At 46.3% G+C, this 22,701-nt stretch overlaps 1 protein-coding gene and 1 pseudogene across 1 annotated transcript in view; one reads left to right on the top strand and one right to left on the bottom strand.

The window, feature by feature from the left end:
- LOC104652870 (SLAM family member 9-like) overlaps positions 1-22,701 on the top strand; it is a 134,866-nt gene that overhangs the window by 27,490 nt on the left and 84,675 nt on the right. The window lies entirely within an intron of this gene.
- Positions 4,019-6,394, bottom strand: LOC141582174 (large ribosomal subunit protein eL15-like; annotated as a pseudogene).

The following is a 22,701-nucleotide window of genomic DNA, read 5'->3' as shown; positions in this document are numbered from 1 at the left end:
CTGCAGGCTTCCACCCCTAAAGCCTTTGGGGCTGTGTCATATCATGCCCTGCAAATGTTTATTTGGCACCTGCTACCCGAAGGGCTGGTAGGAAGCCTAAGACACAAAGTTGAAAAGATTGTCCTTGGCCTCAGAGGCTTCAATTCCTATGGAGGCTACAGTTCCTGCCCCCAGCCCGATGGTGTCCAAAGTCACGGTGGGAGGGGATGTGTTTGTGCTCTTCTGTGTTTTCCTCCTGCTGATCTGACCTGTGACACTGGGCTTCTGTCCCCATCCCTGGATCCTGGCTGTCGTTAACCCCAGTATGCTGGGCTGTGGCTGTGCCTCCTGCGTGGTGTACCATTCCTTTCCATGCCCCTCTTTCCTGGCTTCATCTTGCTCTGACTTGTAATGAAAATTATCAAACTGCAGAATATTGGAAGAGATTTATTCTGAGCCAAATATGAGGACCGTGGCCTGTGACAGCCCCAGGAGATCTTGAGACCCGTGCCCAAGGTAGTCGGCCTACAGCTTGGTTTTATGTGTTTTAGGAAGACATAAGACATCGATCAATACATGTAAGTTGTACACTGGTTCTGTCCAGAAAGGTGGAACAACTTGAAGTGGGGCTTCCAGGTCATAGGTGGAGTCAAAGATTTTCTGATTGGCAGTTAGTTGAAAGAGTTATTATTTAAAGACCTGGAATCAATAGAAAGGAATGCCTGGATTAAGACTAAGGATTGTGGAGACCAAGATTTTATCATGCAGATGAAGCCTCCACATAGCAGGCTTCAGAGCTCTTATCAGACCTAAAAAGGTGCCAGACTCTTAGTTAATTCTCTCCTGGATCAGGGAAAAGACCTGGAGAGGGAAGAGGATTCCGTACAGAATGTGAATTTTCCCTGCAAGAGACAGCTTGTCAGGTCCATTTCAAATTATGTCAAAGAAATATATTTTGGGGTGAAATACTTCAGTTTCTGTCAAGGCCTGCTGTCTGTCACATGATGCTATAGTAGAGTCAGGTTGGAATTTGGTGTCTTATTGCTACACAGAGTCTGTTTTGTCAGTCTTAAGACCTCCGTTTGAATGTTAATACTGGTCAGTTCTGCCTGAATTCCAAAGGGAGGAAGGTATAATGAGGCATATCTGACCCCCACGTCCTCCTATCATGGACTGAACTAGATTTTCAGGTTTACTTTGGAATGCCCTTGGCTGAGAGGGAAGTCCATCAGTTGGGTGGAGGGCTTAGAGTTTTATTTTTGGGTTTCCGCGTGGATGCTCTACCAGAAACCTGCTGCTACTGTGTTCTGCTCTCCCCCTTGCCATCCGGCTCCTGCTGCCAAACTCCAGCCTCCTAGGGATGGCCACGGGGCCCAGCAGCCCTCCCCAACCTATGGCAACTCTCTAGACACTGAATTGTGCAGCTGGAAGGGGGCAGTGGTGGGAGTCAGTTCTCCCCTCCTCAGTCCCATTTGCTTCCGTCTTCTGTGCTGAGACACCCATCATCGTGAAGGTGGATCTGGGGACAACCTCAGGCCATGGGCTCACCAAATTCCCTCTTGTCCTTTCCCCTCAGACTGTCATGCTACTGGTAAATTTTTATGCATGAGGAGCTCATTCTGCTCTTTTTTTTCCTTTGTTGAGACAGAGTCTTGCTCTGTTGGCCAGGCTGGAGTGCAGTGGCGCGATCTCGGCTCACTTCGACCTCTGTTCCCAGGCTCAAGTGATTCTCCTTCCTCTGTCCCCTAAGTAGCTGGGGTAACAGGCATGTGCCACCACGACTGGCTAATTTTTGTATTTTTAGTAGAGACGAGGTTTCACCATATTGGCCTGGCTGGTCTTGAACTCCTGACCTTAGGTAATCCACCTGTCTCGGCCTCCCAAAGTTCGGGGATTACAGGCATAAGCTACTGTGCCCGGCCTGCTCTTTTTCTTTTTAGAATAATTCCGAGGTCATTGCTTTGGCCAGCCTCTAACAGCCCTCAGGACACTCAGGCGCAGACTCAGGAGTGCTCACCCACACCCTTGGGATCAGCCCCTCCAGTTTACCTGTGCCTTAGCCTCCACTGGGGCAGAAACCTGGACCTCAGGTCCCTGAGCTACAGTCCTACCCATTCCTGCAGCCCCTTCCCTTCCTGGTGATCTGTGGGCTGCACTGCCCCCTGCAGGTGATCCTGCTCTCCTCCTCCAAGAAGACTTCCTGCTTTATTAATTTCAGTTTCACATGGGCTATTGTCACTCCCTGACCAAAGAAAATGCTTCTTAAGGGCCTCTGTACTGTAGCACTCACACCTGGCACTGGCATTTCTGCTTCCACTTTCCCAGTAGCCCCGGGGTCTTTTCAAGGGTAATGACTCTGCATCTCGGTCTTTGCATCCTAGCAGTGCTGGCACACAGTAGAGACTCATCACTCGGTTGTCCTTTGCTCACCTGATGGTGGGTGGGAGGCCTTTTTGCAGGAAATTCCTAGTGGCAGTTTGGTCTTGAGCCACCAGGTGGCACTAGTGAGCAGGTACTGCCAGAAACGGGGTTGGAGGTGGCTTTGAGGGAGGTTTGAGCATTGCTGAGGGGTGGTGGAGTCTCTCTCTTTCTCTCTAGAGCGACCACAGGGCAGATAAGAGTGGTTAGAACCAGGGAAACTGGGAGGGGGTGGCAGGTGAAAGGCCGAGGCAGCGGTCCCGCTGTAAACACGTGACCCTGAGTTCAGCGATTCGGAACCAATTTCCAGGGCGGAATGAGTTCAGGTGGGAACCATGGGTGGGGTCCCCATGTGGGGTGGGGGGTCTAGGCTCAGGACTAGGGTGGTGCTCCTGAGGTTCATGTCTGAGTTGGGCTGGGTGAGAATTATTTTGGATTGGGAGTGTGTGGATTATCACTGGCCAGGGGCATGGGGTACCCTTGAGGGGTCTGTGCCTCAGTTGAGTTCTTGAGGTAAAACAGTCTCAAAGAGGAGAGGGGGGCAGTCTTGCTCACCCCCAAGACCGACTCTGAGAAGTGGGGGCAGATTGGCTAGGGGAGGGAGGATGGAAGATGGGTGTTTTTTTGGGTCTGGGAGGCTCATTCAGGGAAAATGCCCAGCCCTGGGGAGGATTTTCAGCCCCTGGACGTGGAGCCCACTTTGAAGGATGCCCAATTCAAGAGCAAAGCCAGCTCCTTCAATTATCTCTCTGGCTCCCTTTCCACCCTCATGTCCGCACCCCTCGGAGCTGGTGTTCTTTTCTGTAAAGCGGGCATGGCGGTCCCTGCCTCTCAGCCTGAGATGGTGGACATGTAGCACTTTTGAACTTGGATGGACTTCTTGCCTGGTTCTCATCTGGACACTCACAGCTCAGGCGGCTGCCTGCTGGGGTTGGGATCTTGGCCTCCCCTCCCTGGCTGTATGACCTTGGGTAAATCAGCTAATCTCTCTGTTTGTTGGATGTCTTCCAAGCCCAAGGAGCTTAGTAATAGCATGGACCTGAACACACCTCAACAAAGAATAGTCATTTAAAAAGTAATCTAACATTTATTAGTTTAATTCTCAAAAAATTAATGACACAAAGAAAACAAATTGTGTCAGGTATATCTGGCTGATAACTCCTAATGACAAAAATCATGTAATACACATATGATTATAAAATTCTGACATGGTCCAGGTGTGGTGGCTCATGCCTGTAATCCTAGCAATTTGGGAAGCAGAGACAGGTGGACTGCTTGAACTCAGGAGTTTGAGACCTGCCTGGGCAACACAGTGAAACCCTGCCTCTACAAAAATACAAAAAAATTAGCCAGGCACAGTGGCACACACCTGTGGTCCCAGCTGCTTAGCGGGCTGAGGTGGGAGGATCGCTTGACCCTGAGAAGTTCAGGCTGCAGTGGGCTGAGATTGTGTCACTACACTCCAGTTTGGGCAACAGAGCGAGACCCTGTCTTAAAAAAAAAAAAAAAAAAATCAGACACGTGTTCTCTCGCTGCAATAAAATTTTCCCTTCACTCTTTCTTTTTTTTCTGACTCTCCTAAATTATTTATTAGGTATGAATTTTACACGTTTTACTCATATTAGCGGTAATGGTGAAGCTGGAGACTATTGCGCCTTCTCCAAGCTGCCCTGCGAGAGGCGCCAATAGTGTGGTGGAAGTTACAGCCCTTTCCAAGGCCACGGCTCTTTCAGCCTGCAGATGTCAGGCCATGCTTGTGGACTGGTTTGGTGATCCACTGGGTGTCAGGATGTCTTCTGATAGCTTTCTGGAATGGATCAATGAGAATAACCTAAAAAAATGTGTATGTGGAATCTTCACCAACCCACTAAGAATTCAGGACACTTAGAGCCCCACAGTGGCATCCAGCTCACTCCTCTGCAACAGACCGAAGGCTTCAAGCAAACTCCAGCTGGTTAACACCATGATGGTCAGGCTTGCCATAATTGCACCCTTAGGAACTGGGCGTTTTCAGCCACTATGGCAAACACGAATCTTATATATGATGTAACCTTGCTTTGTCTTGTAGCCCAGTTGGCAGCTTTATCATGCCGGGTGGGGCAGGGAGCCCTGTGGAGAGCAGAGAGCTGGCGGTATCGCCAGCAGCGGACCCTCAGAAGAAAGCACATGACGTCAGACTGCGTCTTTCTCCATAGCCCCTGGAGGTACCTGATGGCTGCTTTCAGACGGTCCCTTCACTCTTGGTTCTCATGGCCCCTCTCCTCAAGGATCACCTCTTTTATTTATTTATTTATTTTTACAATTAGTAGAAACGGCTGCATTTGATCAAACCTAGTGTGTTCCCTTGACATTATGTGATAAAATGGCGCTACATCTCTGTTGTCTTAAAAAAATCCACACCATAGTCCAATCAGAAGAGAAGCATCAGGCAAATCCCAACTGAGGAACATCTTCTGAGAGACCAGGCCAGGACTCCTCTCCTCAAAACTGTCAAAGTGGTCAGAGACAAGGAAAGTCAGAAACTCTCACTGCTGAGGGAGCCTCAAGAGACTAAATGTAGTGTGGCATCCTGAATGGAATCCTAGAACAGAAAAGGACATTAGATTAAAACGAAGGACGTCTGGATAAAGTATCAACTTTAGTTAATAGTAATGTATCAACATTGGTTCATTAATTCTGGTGAATGTACCATAGTAATGTAAGATCTTAACTGAGAAACTTCACAGTTTTTCTGTAAATCTAAAACTGTGCTAGCAAGCCCATTAATTTTTTTATTCTTTAATTAAAAAAAAAATTTTTTTCCTGTTCAATTACCATCTACAAAGTTCTATTAAGAGTAATGAAAGAGTTGGCTGGGCATGGTGGCTTACGCCTGTAATCCCAGCACTTTGGGAGGCCAACGTGGGCAGATCACAAGGTCAAGAGATCGAGACCATCCTGGCATCATAACCGAAAGTTGCAAAATGCTTCCACAAAATGAAAGACAGAGTAACTGGATCCAGAGTACACACTGTGGGTGGACCCTGGGTTTCATGCCCTTTGGCCTCAGCCTGGCTGGGGTGGGCCGTGCTGGCAGGAGCGAGCCTGTGGGTGGATGCGCTCACCGCGCTCAGGTGTGTTCAGCCTGGGTGGGGTTTAGAGCAAATCAGGAGAGACCGGTGTGCAGAGAAGACAACTTCCTTCAGGTCCCTTCATCCCCCATCCCCGTGCCTCTGTTCCTCCCACACATCCTACATCCCCTACCAAATTTTTTCCTATAAGCAGCAGCCTTCAATATGTATGTGTATACCGTACATATCTATGTATCTCTGTGTATATAACACACAGATTCTGATTGTAAAATATTTGCCTGCCTGGATCCGGGGAAGCCCCAGTTGGCCCCAGGTAACACAGATATGAAGGGGACCAGGGCTTCTTCCTAGCAGAAATGGTTCCATTCACAGGAAAACTGTCAGATACCTTTTAAGTGGCTCTTCAAGATGGACTTCATGAACTGCTTCCATTTCAAAGTGTCTGATCTTGTTCTTCTGGGCTGTTAGACTTTGGCAAGTGGGCATAAGTGGAGACACCAGTCAGCGTCGTCTCTACCACCCTGGGAAATTACATTTGAAAGCAATCTCCTGGAAGACATGATTACATACCCCACACAAGGCCATGGAACGCATCCCACCTCACAGAAAGCACCTGCTGACTGATGTGGATTTAGCATTAGAGACTCCTACACAGAGGCCTCTGATGTGGCCCAGATTCCACTTTAACCACCAATTCCTACAGGTGAGTGGCAAGTAGGACTTGGCAAAACCTTATTAGAGCTGAGGTTTTTCAAGTCATTAGAGCTGAGGTTCTTTTCTCTGGTATGACACCAGCAGACAGTGGCATGGAGCAGATGCCCAGGAAATTGATCAGCATCATTGAAACCCCATTGGCAATAACTTCAAATACCCTAAAACATACTCTGGAAGAATTGCCCTCCGGAAAGTAAAAAGATGAGAGCCATGGTTGGAGCTGGACTCCCAGGAAGCCTCAAAGTGTGCAGGCAGGCCTGGAACTGCAGGAGCTTGGCTGCAGCTTGGGGACTTCTAAGTGACCTGGTGTGAGAGGTCTTATCTTTTTTTTTTTTTTTCGAGACAGAGTCTTGCTCTGTTGCCCAGGCTGGAGTGTAGTGGTGCGATCTCGACTCACTGCAACCTCCGCCTCGTGGGTTCAAGCGATTCTCCTGCCTCAACCTCCAGAGTAGCTGGGACTACAGGCAAGCACCACCATGCCCGGCTCATTTTTGTATTTTTAGTAGAGACGAGGTTTCACCATGTTGGCCAGAATGGTCTTGATCTCCTGACCTTGTGATCTGCCTGCCTCAGCCTCCCAAAGTGCTAAGGTTACAGGCGTGAGCCACCAAGCCTGGCTGGTCTTGTCCTTTTTTAAGGCAAAACAAAACAAAAAACAAAACAAAACAGTCAAACAGGGCTCTTTCCACCTCTTCGCTGTGCTGCAGTATCTGTCTCCTATTGTGACTTCAGTGGACTGGGAGGGTCCCAGAAGCACTCACCACAGTTTCTTTTGTTCCTAGGTTAGATGGGACCCGTGGCCTTCTGCATGCCTATTAGCATCTCAGTGCACTTATTCATGCCTTTGGGACAATTCTTTATAAAGAGCCCTGGCTTCTCTCTGAACAGACCATCCCGTCCTGTGGGCTGTCCAGCAGGGAGGTCTGTTATTGCCCTCTGGTCGCTAAGTGTTCAGGGGACCTTCAATCTTCATGTAGATTTGGAATTCTCCGCAGGAGATTGTGTCTTCTCTTTCATTAATGGATTCATTCAATCGTGTTGACATTAGTAGGAACTCATTTATTTTATACTCTGGGTTATTAGTCAATACTGCTCTAATTTGTGGCTCAAATAGTTCCCATTTTGGCCATTGGCTGCTCTGTAGCAGGCTCCAGTGTGGTGGTGGTCAGCACTTCCTTATGTTCTGGTTCTGGCACTCTGAGCTCACATTACATATTTTGTTTCAGTCCTAGAATCAACAATCAGCCATTTCTCCAAAGAGGTCTAGTTCTGTTTTGGGGGCGGGGTTGGCTTTAGAACCAAGATCTAGACACACAGTATACTTATTTTCAAGCATTAGGAATGGAGAGAGGGATTTCCCATCTACAGACACAGATGCCACCTAAGTCTGTAAGGTCTTATCATTTGCCTGCTTTGTTGGACATGAGCAGACTTTAAGGGCACAGATGGGTCACAGATTAATCACAAACGTCTTTAGAAGGGAATGAGAGTGGGTGAAGTAAATGCCACTGAAGGCAATGTTATTTGGTCCTCCCCAAATACGAAAAAATTCATGTATTCGGCAAAGAAAACACAGTGAGAGTCTGTTGTTTGCTACTAGGCAAGCTCAGTAATAGTCGTCCTAGCACAGATGTTCTTGTACAGGCCCGTTGATAAAGCAATCAAGATTGCATTGGAAGCGCAGGACAAGAACAAGTACTTTGGGGCCAGACTGACCTGGGTTTGAATCCTTACTGTTACTTATCTGCCCGGGACCTTGGACAAACCACGGCTTCTCCAAGCCTCACTCTTTCACCTGTAAGGTGGACGTAATGATCATTTCTACTTAATACAGTGGTTTGAGGATTCACGAGTGCATATCAAGTATGTAGCCTCAGCCCCTGGCACATAGTGAGTGCTGAATAAAAGTCAACTCTCTGATACATGGCAGGGGACCTCTAGGCCAGGAAACACCTAAGCAGAAGCCCGAGGCCCCTAAGGCCTGTTGGACACCCACACATATTATGTTAGCAGATTTTGGCTTTTGGTGGCGACTGCTTTAGAAGATAGGTCAAAACTAATTTAAGCCCAAATATAGGAACACCCAGGCAGAGAAATTAGTGGTAGATATTTTTCCCAGATTGGGGTGGGGATACTGCTGCTTGATTGCTTAGATTCTGATAAATGAGCCCTCCTGGATCTGCACACCCTACAGAGAATGGGACCAGTGGACTTCCCTTCTTTCCTCTGCACATTCACTGGGCAGAAGGTCCAGAGGAAAGGAGGGGTGGACAGAAAGCAGAGTGTTTACATGGGTGTGATGGGCAGAGGCCAGCTCTCCCTCCAGGTCATGAGGAGGCTCAGGGCAGATCTCAGTAGATGGAAGGGTTCAGCCCAGGGAGAGCCATCTCTGCATATAACAGATTCTTCCATGTCCCCTATAGGGAGTTTTTGAGGACTTTGGCAATAATAGCCAGCATCATTTGTGGGGTCTGATGGTCTCCGCAGGCCTGTGGAAGACAAAGCATCCACTCCTCAACGGAGCTGGCACCGAGTGAGGGTCTTGGCAACAACAAGGCTGTGCTCTCCAAACAAGTCGCAAACAGGAGGGAGGGGCCTCTGCCTCATTATTAGCCTGGTCTTATCTCTGATCGGTAATTTGGCTGGTGAGGTTCGTGGGATCATGCTATGCACTTGAACTCCACCCCGGAGACTGCAACCCCGGGCAAACATATCTTCAGTTACCCCATCATTTCCTAATGTTCATTGAAGTAGTTACCCTTTAATGACCTGTTTATTCTAGTCTTTTAGATACAAATATATAATTTACTCTGCTTATCTATTTGCTTAGGTTTAATGTGATTTCATTCTGAGTGAAGAATCCACCATGTTTTCAGAGGGAAACATGCCTTAGAGATACACGTTTACATTTTTCTTTCATCGTAAATGGATTTCAGTGGCTTATATTTTAAAATACCAAAGTGGGTTGGCTGAGGAATTAGTGGGGGTATCTCTCCTCAGGTGTCTCCTATCCTCAAGGAGAGATTTTTTTTTTTAATTTAAAAATATTAGTAAGGGCAGGATCTTGCTATGTTTCCCAGGCTTGAACTCCTGGCCTCAAGCAATCCTCCCACCTCTGCCTCCTAAAGTGCTGGGATTACAGGTGTGAGCCCCTAGCTGGCCAATAATTTTATTTTGAAAGAAAATTGGAAAATGCAGAGCCACAAGGGGGCGCCCTAGACTGTGGTCTGGTGGTAAAGTCAGCACCTTCATAATGGAGGAAGGGTCTCCTAGAGATGCTGGGTTCAGAATGAAATAGGAGCATAGGCTGAGCATCTGCAGGGGAGCTCACTGGGCATGCACAGGGCCTCACTTACTAAACACAGACACTCTGAAGTGGGTGCTTGTGCCACATTGTGATGAGCTCCCAGCTCAGGCAAGTTCAGCAATCTGTCTAGTGTTACTTAGATAATAAGTGGAAAATGAGATTCAGACCCAATTCTGTGCAGTTCTAAAGCCCAGGCTTTCCCAGGCCAGCCGACTAAGGCTTCGGCCTATCTGGGGAGGGCTTGATACTCGGAAGGCACTGGTCAGCATGGAAGCGAGGCTGGTGGGCACGTGTCCTCGGGACGAGGGTCACAGGCATCCTCCCACCAGGGAAGTGTTTCTAGCCAGGGTCGCAGAGTCTTGGGGTGTTCTTGAATGTGGGGGAAACAGTCCCTCACCCTGACCATCTCGGAGTCTGTGTCCAGAAGAGCCCTTGTGGTTGGGAAGATACTTTGTTAATGGGAAGAGGTGTCCTAATTCTCTGATGTGGTATCTGTCCCCAGAGAGGGGTGACTTTTATTGTAAATGAGGGACTTGGCATTCCGCCTCATATATAGTCTTGACTTAATTTCGTCACCATGAGTGTGTCATCAGGAATTATTGAATTTTGTAAGAATGTAAAGTTTTTGAGCCTGAAGTAATGAGAATAAGATGGTGGGCTTTGAAAATCTCCCTCTGAGAGGTAAAGTGTCTTGGGGGAATTAGTGCTCCTGAAAACAGGGATGAGAAGCTGTGTCCCTGGAGAGTCCAGGAACCAAGGAGCTGATGTTTATCAGGAAGGGGAGAGGGGCTGGAAGAGAGTCAGGAGCAAGGGCAACAAGTACTTTCTAAGCATTTATCTAATGAGGTTGAAATTACTGTCCCCATTTTACAGGTGAAGAAACTGAGGCTTAGAGAAGTTACATGTCTTGATTAGGGTCAAACAGCTAATATTTTGCAAGGCTGGGACCTGAACCTGCTTTTCCGGGTGCCAGTGTCCAGTCACTTTCCCTAATGCCAAATGGCCTCTCAGAAACCCAACACCTCTAAGTGCTTTCCCTGTTTTCCTCAAATTCAGGAACTGCTGGTCTTTTGGGCAATTCTGAGCGCAGCCACTAAGTGGCGACATTGCCCAATTATGGCTCAGCTCTGTCTCTCCTGGGAAGAGCGGGGGAGGGAGGGAGTAGGAGTTGCCCTGTTGTGTGTTAGGCTGTGTGTGAGGCTTCATCTATTTAGATCCTCCCAGCAACCCTGCAGAGGAGGTATTATCCCATTTCCCAGATGATGCCATTGAGGAGCTGCTGGGTGACAGAGCTTAGCTGCAGAAGCAGGAATGAATCAAAGTCCAGCTGGATTCCAAGCCCTGCCTCCAAGCATGCTGGCCTCCCAAAGGCAAAGCCTTTCTGTGCCCTCAGACTACACAGTCTTGTGGGGAAGTGGACAGTGGGGACCCCATGAGCGTCTAGGCTGAGCCTCGTCGTGAAGGAGGAGGCTGGGTGAGGAGTAACCCAGACTGAGCTTTGGTGGGTGATGAGAAGAACTGGGTTCTCAGGTAGAAATCAATTACTGTTACAATCATTCATGTGAATCCCCTAATGCTGCTCTGTCGGAGACCAGTGCGTCAAGCCTCCACAGTTTCTCCTTCTGCTTTGGAAGAGGCTGTGTTTTCTTCCTGATGAAACGGTTGGCTGGCGTTGAGGAGCCACGCTATGTGAAAAATGTGTCCTGAATGTTTAAACGTTAGATCCACCTGCAGACAGTGTGTGCTGGAGCCAGCTGGAGCCGGCTTGTGAGCTGGTTTTGTGCACCTCCTCCCAACTCCGTGTTTGCAGCCATGATGTGGGTAGTTGAAATTAGAGTGTGAATATTTTACACCATAGAAATTGGAAACACTAGAAACCAGGGATTGCTCCACCTGTAGAGCCAGTGGTTAAACTGCTACCTGCTCACCACTGCCCATCAGGCAGCAGAAGGTGCACCCCTGAGAGGCAGGCGCCGATGGGTTTGCAGTTCACATGTCATCATCACTTTGGGATCTGAGTAGAATTGCTGCACATTTAAATGGATATGTTTTTCCCTCTCTCACATTTTTTGTTGCTGAGGGCAAATAACTGCATTTGAGAAGTTCAATCTGCATCTGACGTGCTTCTCCTGGAAAGTGAGATGGCTGAGATTGTCCTCTCTGTGAAGCCACCTAAGGGCTCAGTGACAGTAGCAGATGGTGACTGGACAGGAAGTGAAGTCTCCTCCAGTGCCAGGGGCTCAGGTGTGCTCAGCAAATACGTGCTGCATGACAAGCCATCCAGGCTGCCTCCTGGAGCTTAGATGGAAGCTGCTTGTCTTGTTCCTGTGTGTTCCTGACACCCCCAGGATATTCACAGGCAGGGTTGGGACCGGGGTAGGCAGCACAACCCCCTCTCTCAGGTGCCCACCCTGCATCAGTGTGAGCCTCAGGGTTACAGGCTGAATTGTGTCCCCGCAGAATTCAAATGCGGATGGAAGTCCTAAGCACAATACCTCTGAATGTATTTGAAATGAGGTCTTTAAAGATATGATGAAGGTAAACTGAGGTCAAATGAGTGAGTTCTAATCCAATACACCTGGTGTCCTTCTAAGACCAGGAGACTGGGAGTTTAGACAGATGCACACAAAGACCAGGCAAAGACGCAGCAGGAGGACAGCTGTGTGCTAGCCGAGGAGAGGAGCTCTGGAAGAACGCACACTGCCAGCCCCTTAACTTTGTCCTTCAAGCTTCTAGAAGTATGAGAAAATAAATTTATGCTGTTGAAGCTTTCCGGTTGTGTGTTCTTTGCCATGACAGCCTGATCTGAGCTGACTAATATACTGTGAGGGCTTCCCCACCTCACCTGTTCACGGGGCCTAGTATTAGATCAGCACAGGGAGGGCGGAATCAGAACACATGGTTACATCACAGATGATTGACAACTTGCTGGGAGTGCTGGGAGAATCCAGAGCATCTAATTCGCCTGGGGCAGGCCAGGCCTGGCTCCCCAGGGCCACGTGATCTGCATGTGGAAGGGGCAGCAGACATTTGACATAGGATGGCAGGGATGGGTCTTATGCAGGGACCGGGTGCAGGTGGGCAGGCTGGAGGCTGACCGGTGTCTTTCTGAAGTCAGTCAGGGATGGGCTGACCCCCACAAATGGGGAGTTGTTCCCCCAATGCACAGCTTCTGCTGGGCTCTCACTCCCCTCTGTGCCCCATCGGGAGGGGACTCAAAGGTCTGTGGGCACATTCTGGGGGCTGCAGGTGGGGTCTGCAGAGACCATACGCTTCCCTGGGGGGTGGAGCAGCTGCGGCCTGAGTCCCTGGTCGTTTGGAAGTTGTGCTGGATGATGTGGCATGTCCTTCCCTGCTGGACAAAAGAAAGATGCTGGGAACCAAGGACCCCGAGGGAACTCTCATAATAAAGGAAGGCCCGAGGAAAGGCGCCTGTCTGCTGTGGTTGAGTGTGAATGTCACCAACACACTGAGGCCAGGCAGGAGCCATGGCTGGGAGCTGGGCCTTGGCGGAGGCCTGAGCCTTGTTTCTCAGGCTGTGAGAACAGCTGAGTCTTCTCAGGCCAGCTTATGTGTAAGGCTGGGCTGGGTTCAAGGCAGCACAGGCCTGCTTGTGACTCACAGGGTGCAGAGGGAGGTGGCTGTGGTTGGTCCAGAGCTGCCTGGGGGCGCAGAGGCTCTGGAGATGCAGCCACAAGCCTCAGTGCCTGGGGGTGGTGTGAGGGAGGTGAGATGCTGCCCAGGACAGGCCTGGCCTCCGTCTCCCTTGGTTTAGCTTCTCAAGGTCTGAAGCCATCATAGTGTGGGAGACCCACTTCACTGAGAGGGGACTTGGATTTGGAAAGACTTCCCTGGTTTGGGAAGCCAGGGACCTGGTCCTGGGCCTGGCTCTGCCAGTTACTGACTTTCTGCACCTTGGGCTTACCACTTCATCTCTTTGTAACCTCAGTTTCCTCATCTGTCGAATGAGAAGGTGATCATAATGATACCCCATGCCCCTCACAGGTGATGTGCCCCCATGTGTCCATGGGTCAGATCCCTCCCATTCTTACCCCATGGAGCTTGGGCCAGGGCAGGCTCCTGTCTCATTGCCGTGGGCACAGGGGCCCAGCTGAGTGACCTGGGAACAGGACCTTCCATCACCCACCTTTGAGATCCCCTCCCCATCAGAATAGTTAGTCTCAGGTTACCCAGACTCACAAAGTGAAGAAAGTCTCCAATTGTCTCATGCAAAACAGTGAGGCTTTCTCTTTTGATATTATATCAAATAAATAAGACACACTAGCCGATCATGTTATAATTTTTTTGAAACCCTACAAGCAACAGACATAAAAAGTTCAATGAAGTGTGATCCATTCATGGGTCATCTATGACTCTCCTGAGATTGTGCATCTATGGAGTACTTTTTATCTCTGCTCAGTCAGTACTGTTGAGTTGAGACGAAGGTCACCTGATGGAGTGTTCCCATCTCCCCTGCTGCTCAGCCTCATCTCAATTCTTTGTGGTGGTGCAGCTCTGAGTCCTGGCCACAGAAGACGATCACCTCCTACTTGGGAATGAGTTCTGTTCTAAGGTCCTGGAGCCCTTCTCTGAAGAGCCCAGAGTTGTCCTGGCTCTTCTGGTCAACCTCAGGCCGTGGGCTTGGACATGTGGTGTTAGGATTGGAGAATGGAGACAGAGAGCATGGGGTCGGGGAGGAAAGAGCCTGCCCAAATGGACTCAGTGTGACCCCACGGCTGGAGCCCATAACAGACGCAGGCCCTGGGTGTGCTCCTAGCAGGAAACATTCTTCAGTGTTTGTTAATCATGAACAGTTCCCGCCTTTGGGTCACTTCCCCACTGATTTCCATCTCTTCTGAACTCTTGTGCTGCATTACCAACTATTGATGGTTGTGAAGGCCCCTCACACTCAGCCCCCTCAGACTAACCCTCCCCTTTCTCCCTAGAATTGCTAAAGGCCCCACACCCTCCCATCTTGAGAGCTGAATGTCCTTCTTGCCTTTACCCTCGTAACCAATCCACTGCCCGTTGATCCTGGTGCAGCAACATCTCTTTCTCTATCCCGTTACTTCTGCCTCCATCACCGCCCTCACTCAGTCCCTCATCTCTTGCCTGGATTGTTACAGTGTCTCCTGTCTGGTCCTATGGCTCGAGTATCTCCCAAAAAGCCAGGCTGCAGTGATCAAGCCACTTAAGGCATCCTCTGATCCTGCCTCACCCCTGTTCAAACAAAGTCAGTGATTTCTGGTTATCCACAGAATGTATTCTAGATGTCTGAGTCTGGCATTTAGCATCATTTACAGCCTTGCTACTGCCTTACAGTCTGATTTCTTCTTTTTAAATATGTACATATGTAATCAGAGATATTAAATATATTACATAGATATATTCAAAGTTATACGTGTATGTGGTTTTAAAAAACATACTGAAAATTCTTGGTCCCCTGCTGGTCCCAGTTTCTCTCCCCAGAGGCAACCACTTCTGTTATTATTTCTGCCTTCAGTTTTTCCATGGTTACTGCTCTGTTTCTAGGTAATGCTTTTAAGGCTATTTCTGGAGTTTTCAATCTGGAATATCATCCAATGCCCTCCTGCTATTCCAGGAGGCACTTAGCTCAATTTCATACCCCACGGCCCTTCTACTCAGCTCTGGAAGTGGAATTGTTCCTGAATCTGCCAGTTTTTCTCACCTGCGTGGTGATCTTTGGTCATCCTCTTATATCTAAATAATGCCAGGTTGTTCGGTCAGTCTCCACTTTAGCGGGCAGGGGAGAGAGCTGGCTATTACGCTGGGGATCCAGTAAATGTCAGAATGAAGGGTTGATTCTAAATCCTGGCTGTTGTGAAAAGGGCTGCTGTAAACATGGAGAGCAGGTATCTCTTCAACATACTGATTTCATTTCCTCTGGATATGTCCTAGAACAAGGAAGAAACAAGACATAGCAATGATCAAAGAATAAGTGCAACTTATGGCTCAATGTAGATAATTAATATATATGATTATATCTACATGTTTACCTATACCTATATATGCAATAACTACAATATGGATGGGTTGAGAACACAGGCTAAAAACATGTCAAAGTTCTTGTTTTGTTCAGATAAAGGAAAAAACCTGATTACCTGTGAATGATAAAGTAAAAATTTAAGTTTAGTAACCAGCAGGATAAGAGTACAAGATTGTTGAACTTCCAAACTGCTGGTGAAGTTTAGATAGAAGAAAACTCTATTAATCCAACAAAAGGCAAAACGAAAAAAAAAGTATATTAAATAGAAAACATTAAATAAGCTGCCAGGAGTAGGTCAATTGAAATACATTTGAATGCATTATATTCCCCTACTAAAAGGCCAAGACTCTTGGATTAGATAAACCCAGTGTGTGCCACATGCATTATCTGATGACAAAGAACTATGAAAAAGAGAGAAAATGACAGACTAGAAAAATGTCAGCAAAGATTGTTAGGTGTGGCGCTAGTCATTACAGACGAAACAAAATTTGGGATTAAAAAAACATTAAGTGGGCCAAAGAGAAATATCTTAGCTTAATATGTACCTAACAACGTGGTTTGAAAATGTATTTAATATAAACGCCACAAAGCAAAACAAAACAGAAACAGACAAAAAGCTACTGGAAATTCAACGATAAATTACCAAATCTGCTGCTACTCTGTGAATTATTTTACTATGTTGGAGAGACCTATAAAGATGATAGGGGAGGCCGTAATATAAGTATAAACGGACACTAATGACCAGGTGGCCCATCTGCTAGGTCGCTCACTCCACACTCATTCCTAGTCCTTGCTGTGTCCTTGCATTTATCTATGGTGGAGTCTGGAAGGTTAAATGCTCAGCCTTTCTTGAATCTGGAGTTCTGACCAATGAAATAAGGGGAACGGCCATTTTGGGACTCCGAGGCCACAGGTGTGAGGATAAGTGTCTGTGTGCCCAGGACGGACAGCAGAGCAGCAAGATGGAGCGAGCCTGCGTCCCCTGACCGCAAGGCTGAGCAGCTCAGCCAAAGCCAGCAGATGCGCTCTCTCTCAGCTTCTTGTGGGAGAAAAATAAACCCCTGCTTGCCTAAGCCTTTGAAAATCATGTTTTATGTTGGAATCTTTAATAGGTGATTGGGTCATAAGAATTCTGCCCTCATGATGAATGGATTAGTTCATTCATGCATTAGTGGATCAGAGTTTTGGTCTATCACAGACGGTCAACTGCTCAAACTATGTTCAAACAAGTAGGCATTAAGCTACTTCTTTGAACAGGATAGCTGAACGGCATAAACAATCCAGCTGTTTCTGTACCTCACTTACATTCTCTGTCTGTCACTTTCCTTTTTTGGTCCATAAATATTATCTGACCATCCGACAGCCCCAGAGTAGCTCTGTACGTATTCTGGTTCTGGGAGCTCTTTAATTGTCAATGGTTCCTTGCTCAGTTAAATTCTATTACGTGTAATTTGTCTACAGTTTTCTTTTACCATGGGTTAATGGATTAATGGATGATTATGGGAGTGGAACTGATTGCTTTGTAAGAGAAAGAGAGAGCTGAGCAAGTACACTAGCGTGCTCACTCAGGCCCCTTAGACTAAGACTCCCCTTTCTCCCTAGGGTATCTAAAGCCCCCGTCCTCCCAGCTTCATAGCTGGATGTCCTTCCTGCCTTTACTCTCATAGCAAGTCCTTCACCAAGTGATGCTGCTGTAACAAGAATTGCCATGTGATAGCCTGTGCCACCTCAGGACGTGACACAGGATCCCCACCAGCAAGAAGGCTCTCACTCCATGCAACCCGTTGACCTTGGACTTCCAAGCCTCCGTATCTGTAAGAAGATACATTTCTATTCTCCATAAATTACCTAGTTTCAGGTGTTCTGTTAAGAGTAACATCCTGACAAGAGGAAGGAGGGTGTCTTAGTTCATTTTCTGTTGCTTTTAACACTATGGACTGATGAGGGAGATCAAATATATGGGTAACTAGTGTCCCCAAAAAGGAGATCAAAAGTAAGGAGAGGAGAAGCTACAGCAATCAATACCATCGATTTCTTCCCCCAGTGCCATTGCTTTTCTTACTGATAGAACGCTGACTGGTTCAGGTGTCAAGAAGAGATACCTGGTATTAGGGTTGAGGTGTGCACTAGTCTGGCTAATGATATGTAAGAAAAAGTTTACTCAGTGCTGCTTTGAGCACTTGCAAATGCCAGCACCACTCTCAGTGCTGTCACTGTATTAACTCATTGTCTTGTTCAACAACTCTATGCAGGAAGGCATTCTAGTTCCTCCCATTTTCATGGATAAAGACACTGAGGTACTGAGAGGCTAAGTCCCTGTTCAGGAGCCTGCACAGTCAGAAAGTGAGTTAGGATTTTAACACAGACAGCTTGACCCCAAAGCCAAATATCTTACCATTAAGCTGTAAGCCTCACATTAATCTGCCCAAAGGTCAATTCATCTAAAACCAGTTCGTCGAAAAACAGTTTGCCAGAGAATCCATTTCACGAATGAGCAAATCACTGAATGACCAATTTGCTAAATTTATAAAATATTTATTTCTATCAATTATTGATAAAGTTTGGAATGACCTGAATCAGATACATTATAAGACCTTTGGGAAGAAAAGGTTCTGGCTTCAGACTTCTCCTCTGGCTGCCATTCATCCCACCTGTCAGTCTCCTCCTCCCTCTGATCCTTAATTTCCCACTTTCTGGAATCAGCAACTCTAGCTTCTTATGAAATGACTTGTCTGTCTTTCTCTTAGCAGGGAGCTAGCTGGGTAGAGAAAAGTCAAAGTGCTTAAGGTGATTTTAGAAAGAAACAATGAAAACCTGTCAACTAAAATGACACAAATATTTAAAAGCTGTTAAAACCATTCTATACAATATGAGTTGCTTTCAGCTTTATTCATAGTTAAAAGACAGACTTTTTGGTAAATGGATAGCTTTGATAATGTTGATGACTTGATCCTTTACTGACTTGGTGTCTGGCAAGTTGGCTCACTTCTGTTCTACAGCACCTCTAAAACAGGCATGTCAAACCCGAGAGTCCCAGCTCCATAGCTGTCAGAAACATATCTGACTTTCAAGCAGAGGTATGGGATTATATTTTTGTGGGATCCACTTGAAATAGTTCATTAGCAGGAACTCAGTAAATACTCACTGTAGTAGCAAACACCCAGGGAATAACGTTTTTGTTCTATGATTTTAATAATAAGCAGATAATATGCGTTGATTGGAGATACCAATAATGCTGAAAGGTAATTTTTTTGAGGTTAAAAAAAAACAATTTTACAGATCTATTAGTTGTTACCTGGCAACCTTTTGATTAAGAATAAGGTTAACTGTCTTGAACCAGTGAACAAAGACTTTACTCGAGTGCTGTACAGTAAATGGATGTAAATTACCATTCTTAGTATGAAAGTTTTTTTAAAAAGCTTATAGAACCTGATGTGAAGCTTGTTTTTCATCTTAATCTCAAATCAATTATTTAGTTTCAGAAAACAAAAGCACCCATCACATTACCTTACATTTGTAGGTTTGAATGTTAGTTTAAATAATCATTGGTTCCTTGTTTTACTGTTTTGTTTTTATTTGTATTATATACATTTTTTGGTTTATAATATAAAACCTAAAATAGTATGTGCAGTTTGCCACTGTAATTCAAAAACAGTATTCTAAGCCCTCCAACTGACTGAATGGACCCTTCTCACCCTTGCTTGACCAAGAAAACCTGCAAAACCAGGTCAGGCTCTGAGGGGAAGGAGGTGGGACACGTCTCATTATATACCCTCCCTCTAGTGTTCTGACACAACGGACTAGCATTCTCAGTAAAACAGAGATCATGAAAATGACAAAACAGACTTTTTGTAGCAATAAGATACCAAATTCCAACCTGACTCTGGTATAGCCTCACATGACAGATAGCGGGGTGTGTGAAGAAAATCAGTCTTTTGCCCCAGTACATTCTTTGAAATGGCCCTGCAAAGTCCTCTCTTGTGAGGGAAATTTGCATTTTGTAGAGAATCTCCTTTCCTTTCTAGATCTTTTCTCAATCCAGGAAGGTTTAACTAAGAGTCTGACACCTTTTAAAGTCCAAAAAGTGGCATTTACCATCTCTGAAGCCTACTGAGAGGTTTCATCTGTATAGCAAGACCCTTGGCTTCCACAACCCACCCTTACCTTAACTCAAGCATTTTTTGTTGCTGACTTCAATTCTTTAGGCAAGGCTTAACTTTTGCAACCAATCGCCAATCAGAAATCCACCTATGACCTGTAAGCTCCCCACTTTCAGATGTCCCACCTATTCAGGCTAAACCAAGATACACCTTACATGTATTGATTTGAGTCTTTGCCTGTAACTTGTCTCCCTCTAAATATTTTACAAAGGTTGGCTTTTTTTTTTCTTTTTTTTCACAACAGCAACCTGAGTCTCCATGACCAGAGTTATTATTTGGGCTCCATCATGTAGGCATGATTAATTGTCCACATGGCTAACTTCAGGCATTCTGGAAGTCATCTGATAGCAGGTGAACCAGAGTTTCCACCCTAAATCACATTATTGGTTTTTTGGCATGGCCAGCTATCCTGTCTATCTGGTGTGGCCAGCACCCACCCTAAATCATATTATTAGGTGATCCAGTGATCCAGTGATCCAAGGCCTCCAGTGAATTCCTGTCAGGCATGACATTGCAAGGAATGAAAGATTACCTCCCAGCCAAGTGCAAAAAAACCAGACTTCATTTTGGGCAAGGTTAAATCCTTTTTCTTTTCTTTTTTTTTTTTTTTTTTGAGATGGAGTTTAGCTCTTGTTACCCAGGCTGGAGTGCAATGGCGCAATCTTGGCTCACCGCAACCTCCACCTCCTGAGTGCAAGCAATTCTCCTGCCTCAGCCTCCTGAGTAGCTGGGATTACAGGCACGCACCACCATGCCCAGCTAATTTTTTGTATTTTTAGTAGAGACGGGGTATCGCCATGTTGACCAGGATGGTCTCAATCTCTTGACTTCGTGATCCACCCGCTTCGGCCTCCCAAAGTGCTGGGATTACAGGCTTGAGCCACCGCGCCCGGCCACAAATCCTTTTTCTATACACACCTGGAACCAATTATTCTCTCCGTGTAAACCAAAAATAAAATACAAAGCCCTCCACTGAAACTGCCTTTGCAAAAATCATCACTGAGTAAATTATGTCAGTGAAAGAGAACAGACCTAACCTACCCCATCTTCCTTCTAATCTGTAAACTGTCTTTGTTAATTCCTGGGCATAGGCCTAACAAATTAGCTTTGAGAAGGAATTCAGTTTATAGTTTAAACTCTGAAACAAAATGGATAATAGCCCTTTCCCAAAAATCCCCTTTTTGCCTGGAGACCAGTCTGCCTTCGTAGGACTAGCAAATTAGCTGCAAGATTTATTTATCATGGTTTAGGGGCCAGGCAGCCTCTGGCTGCAAGACTTGGAAGCTCCCCAAATTGCTCCTGGGAATAACGTCACTGTTGTAAAACCTAAGATCAGTGATTGAGATATTTTGCAGACCCTGCATTTCCATGCAGCAGATGACACCACCTAGACTGATAATCTGGCTCAACCAGTTCTGCAATCCCACCCAGGAACAGAAGTCAGCAAGAACTCACTTTGACCCCTTATGATTTTATCTTCAACCCAGCCAATCAGCACTCCCCACTTTCCGAGCCCATACCCGCCAAATTATCCTTAAAAACTCTGATCCCCGAATGCTCAGGGAGACTGATTTGAATAATAATAAAATTGCGGTCTCTTGCACAGCTGGCTCTGTATGAAGTACTCTTTCACCAGTGCAATTCCCCTGTCTTGATAAATCGGCTCTGTGTAGGCAGCAGGCAAGATGAACCCACTGGGCGGTTACACCACCCCAAACCATCTGAATGGACTTCTTTCTGTAGGCCAGAGCACTCCAAATTTGACCTCAAAGATTAGTTCAGGCCATGACAAGAAGTGAGCGTCAGATATGCCACAGAATGCTCTCCTCTGTTTTGGAATTCAGAAAAAGCCGATCAGCATTTTTGTAGACCTTAAGTCTGATAAGAAACATTTACAATCTCTTCTCTCCAAATTCTGCTACCTGGAAATTTCATCTGCATGATAAAACTTTGATCTCCACAACCTGTTATCCTAACCCAGACATTTCTTTCTATTGACAATAACTCTCAACCCATTGCCAATCTGAAATTTGTTGGATCTACCTAGAACCTGGAGGTCCCTGCTTTCAGTTGTCCTGCCTTTTTAAATCAAATCAATGTATATCTTAAATGTATTTGATTGATGTCTCATGTCTCCCTAAAATGCATAAAATGAAGCTGCACCCGGAGCACTTCGGGCCCATGTTCTCAGGGGCTCCTAAGGGCTGTGTCAGTCATATTTGGCTCAAAGTAAATCTTCTCAAATATTTTACTGAGTTTGACTCTTTTTGTTGACATCAGTCATTGCTGAGACAAACCAAGTGCGTGTTGGGGTATATTTTCAATAAACAGCTGAATCATCCATTGCAACCACCCATTATTTGTTTATTTTCTGAAATTTTCTAATATATTTTAATTTAAATATTAGTGTTAGTATTATTTACCAGCAAATAGGCAGTTGGGTCTAGAGGAAGAGAGAAGGAAGCACTGATATTCAGGGAGCATCCTGAGAAAGAATTTTAATTGTCAGCCTGCAGAATGAGGAGACAGGAGCAAACCTCAAATATACCTCCCTGAAAAGTTTGGGGGTAGGGATTTTAAGGGGTTTGGAATGGGCTGAGGCATGGGGATCAATGATTGCTCTGAGTGCAGAGTGAAGTCATGGCATGGGGAGATGAAGTAACTGCATTGTAATGCTGATTTACTGTCTCTGGTTTTTTTTTGTTTGTTTGTTTTTGTTTTTTGTTTTTTGTTTTTTTTGAGGCAGAGTTTCACTCTTTGCCCAGGCTGTAGTGTAGAGGTTCGATCTCAACTCACTGCAACTTCTGCTCCCCAGGTTCAAGAGATTCTCCTGTCTCAGCCTCCTGAGTAGCTGGGATTACAGGAGCCCTCCAACACTCCTGGCTAATTTTTGTATTTTCACTAGAGATGGGGTTTTGCCATGATGGACAGGCTGGTGTTAAACTCCTGAGCTCAAGAGATTTGCCCGCCTCGGCCTCCCGAAGTGCTGGGATTACAGGTGTAAGCCATGGCGCCCAGCCTCTTTGGGAGTCTTAAAACTGGTTG

The sequence above is a fragment of the Saimiri boliviensis genome, chromosome 19 (assembly GCF_048565385.1).
Source record: "Saimiri boliviensis isolate mSaiBol1 chromosome 19, mSaiBol1.pri, whole genome shotgun sequence".
Lineage (NCBI taxonomy): Eukaryota > Metazoa > Chordata > Mammalia > Primates > Cebidae > Saimiri > Saimiri boliviensis.
Note: the sequence above shows the minus strand (reverse complement) of the source record. Positions and strands in the feature narration are given on the sequence as shown.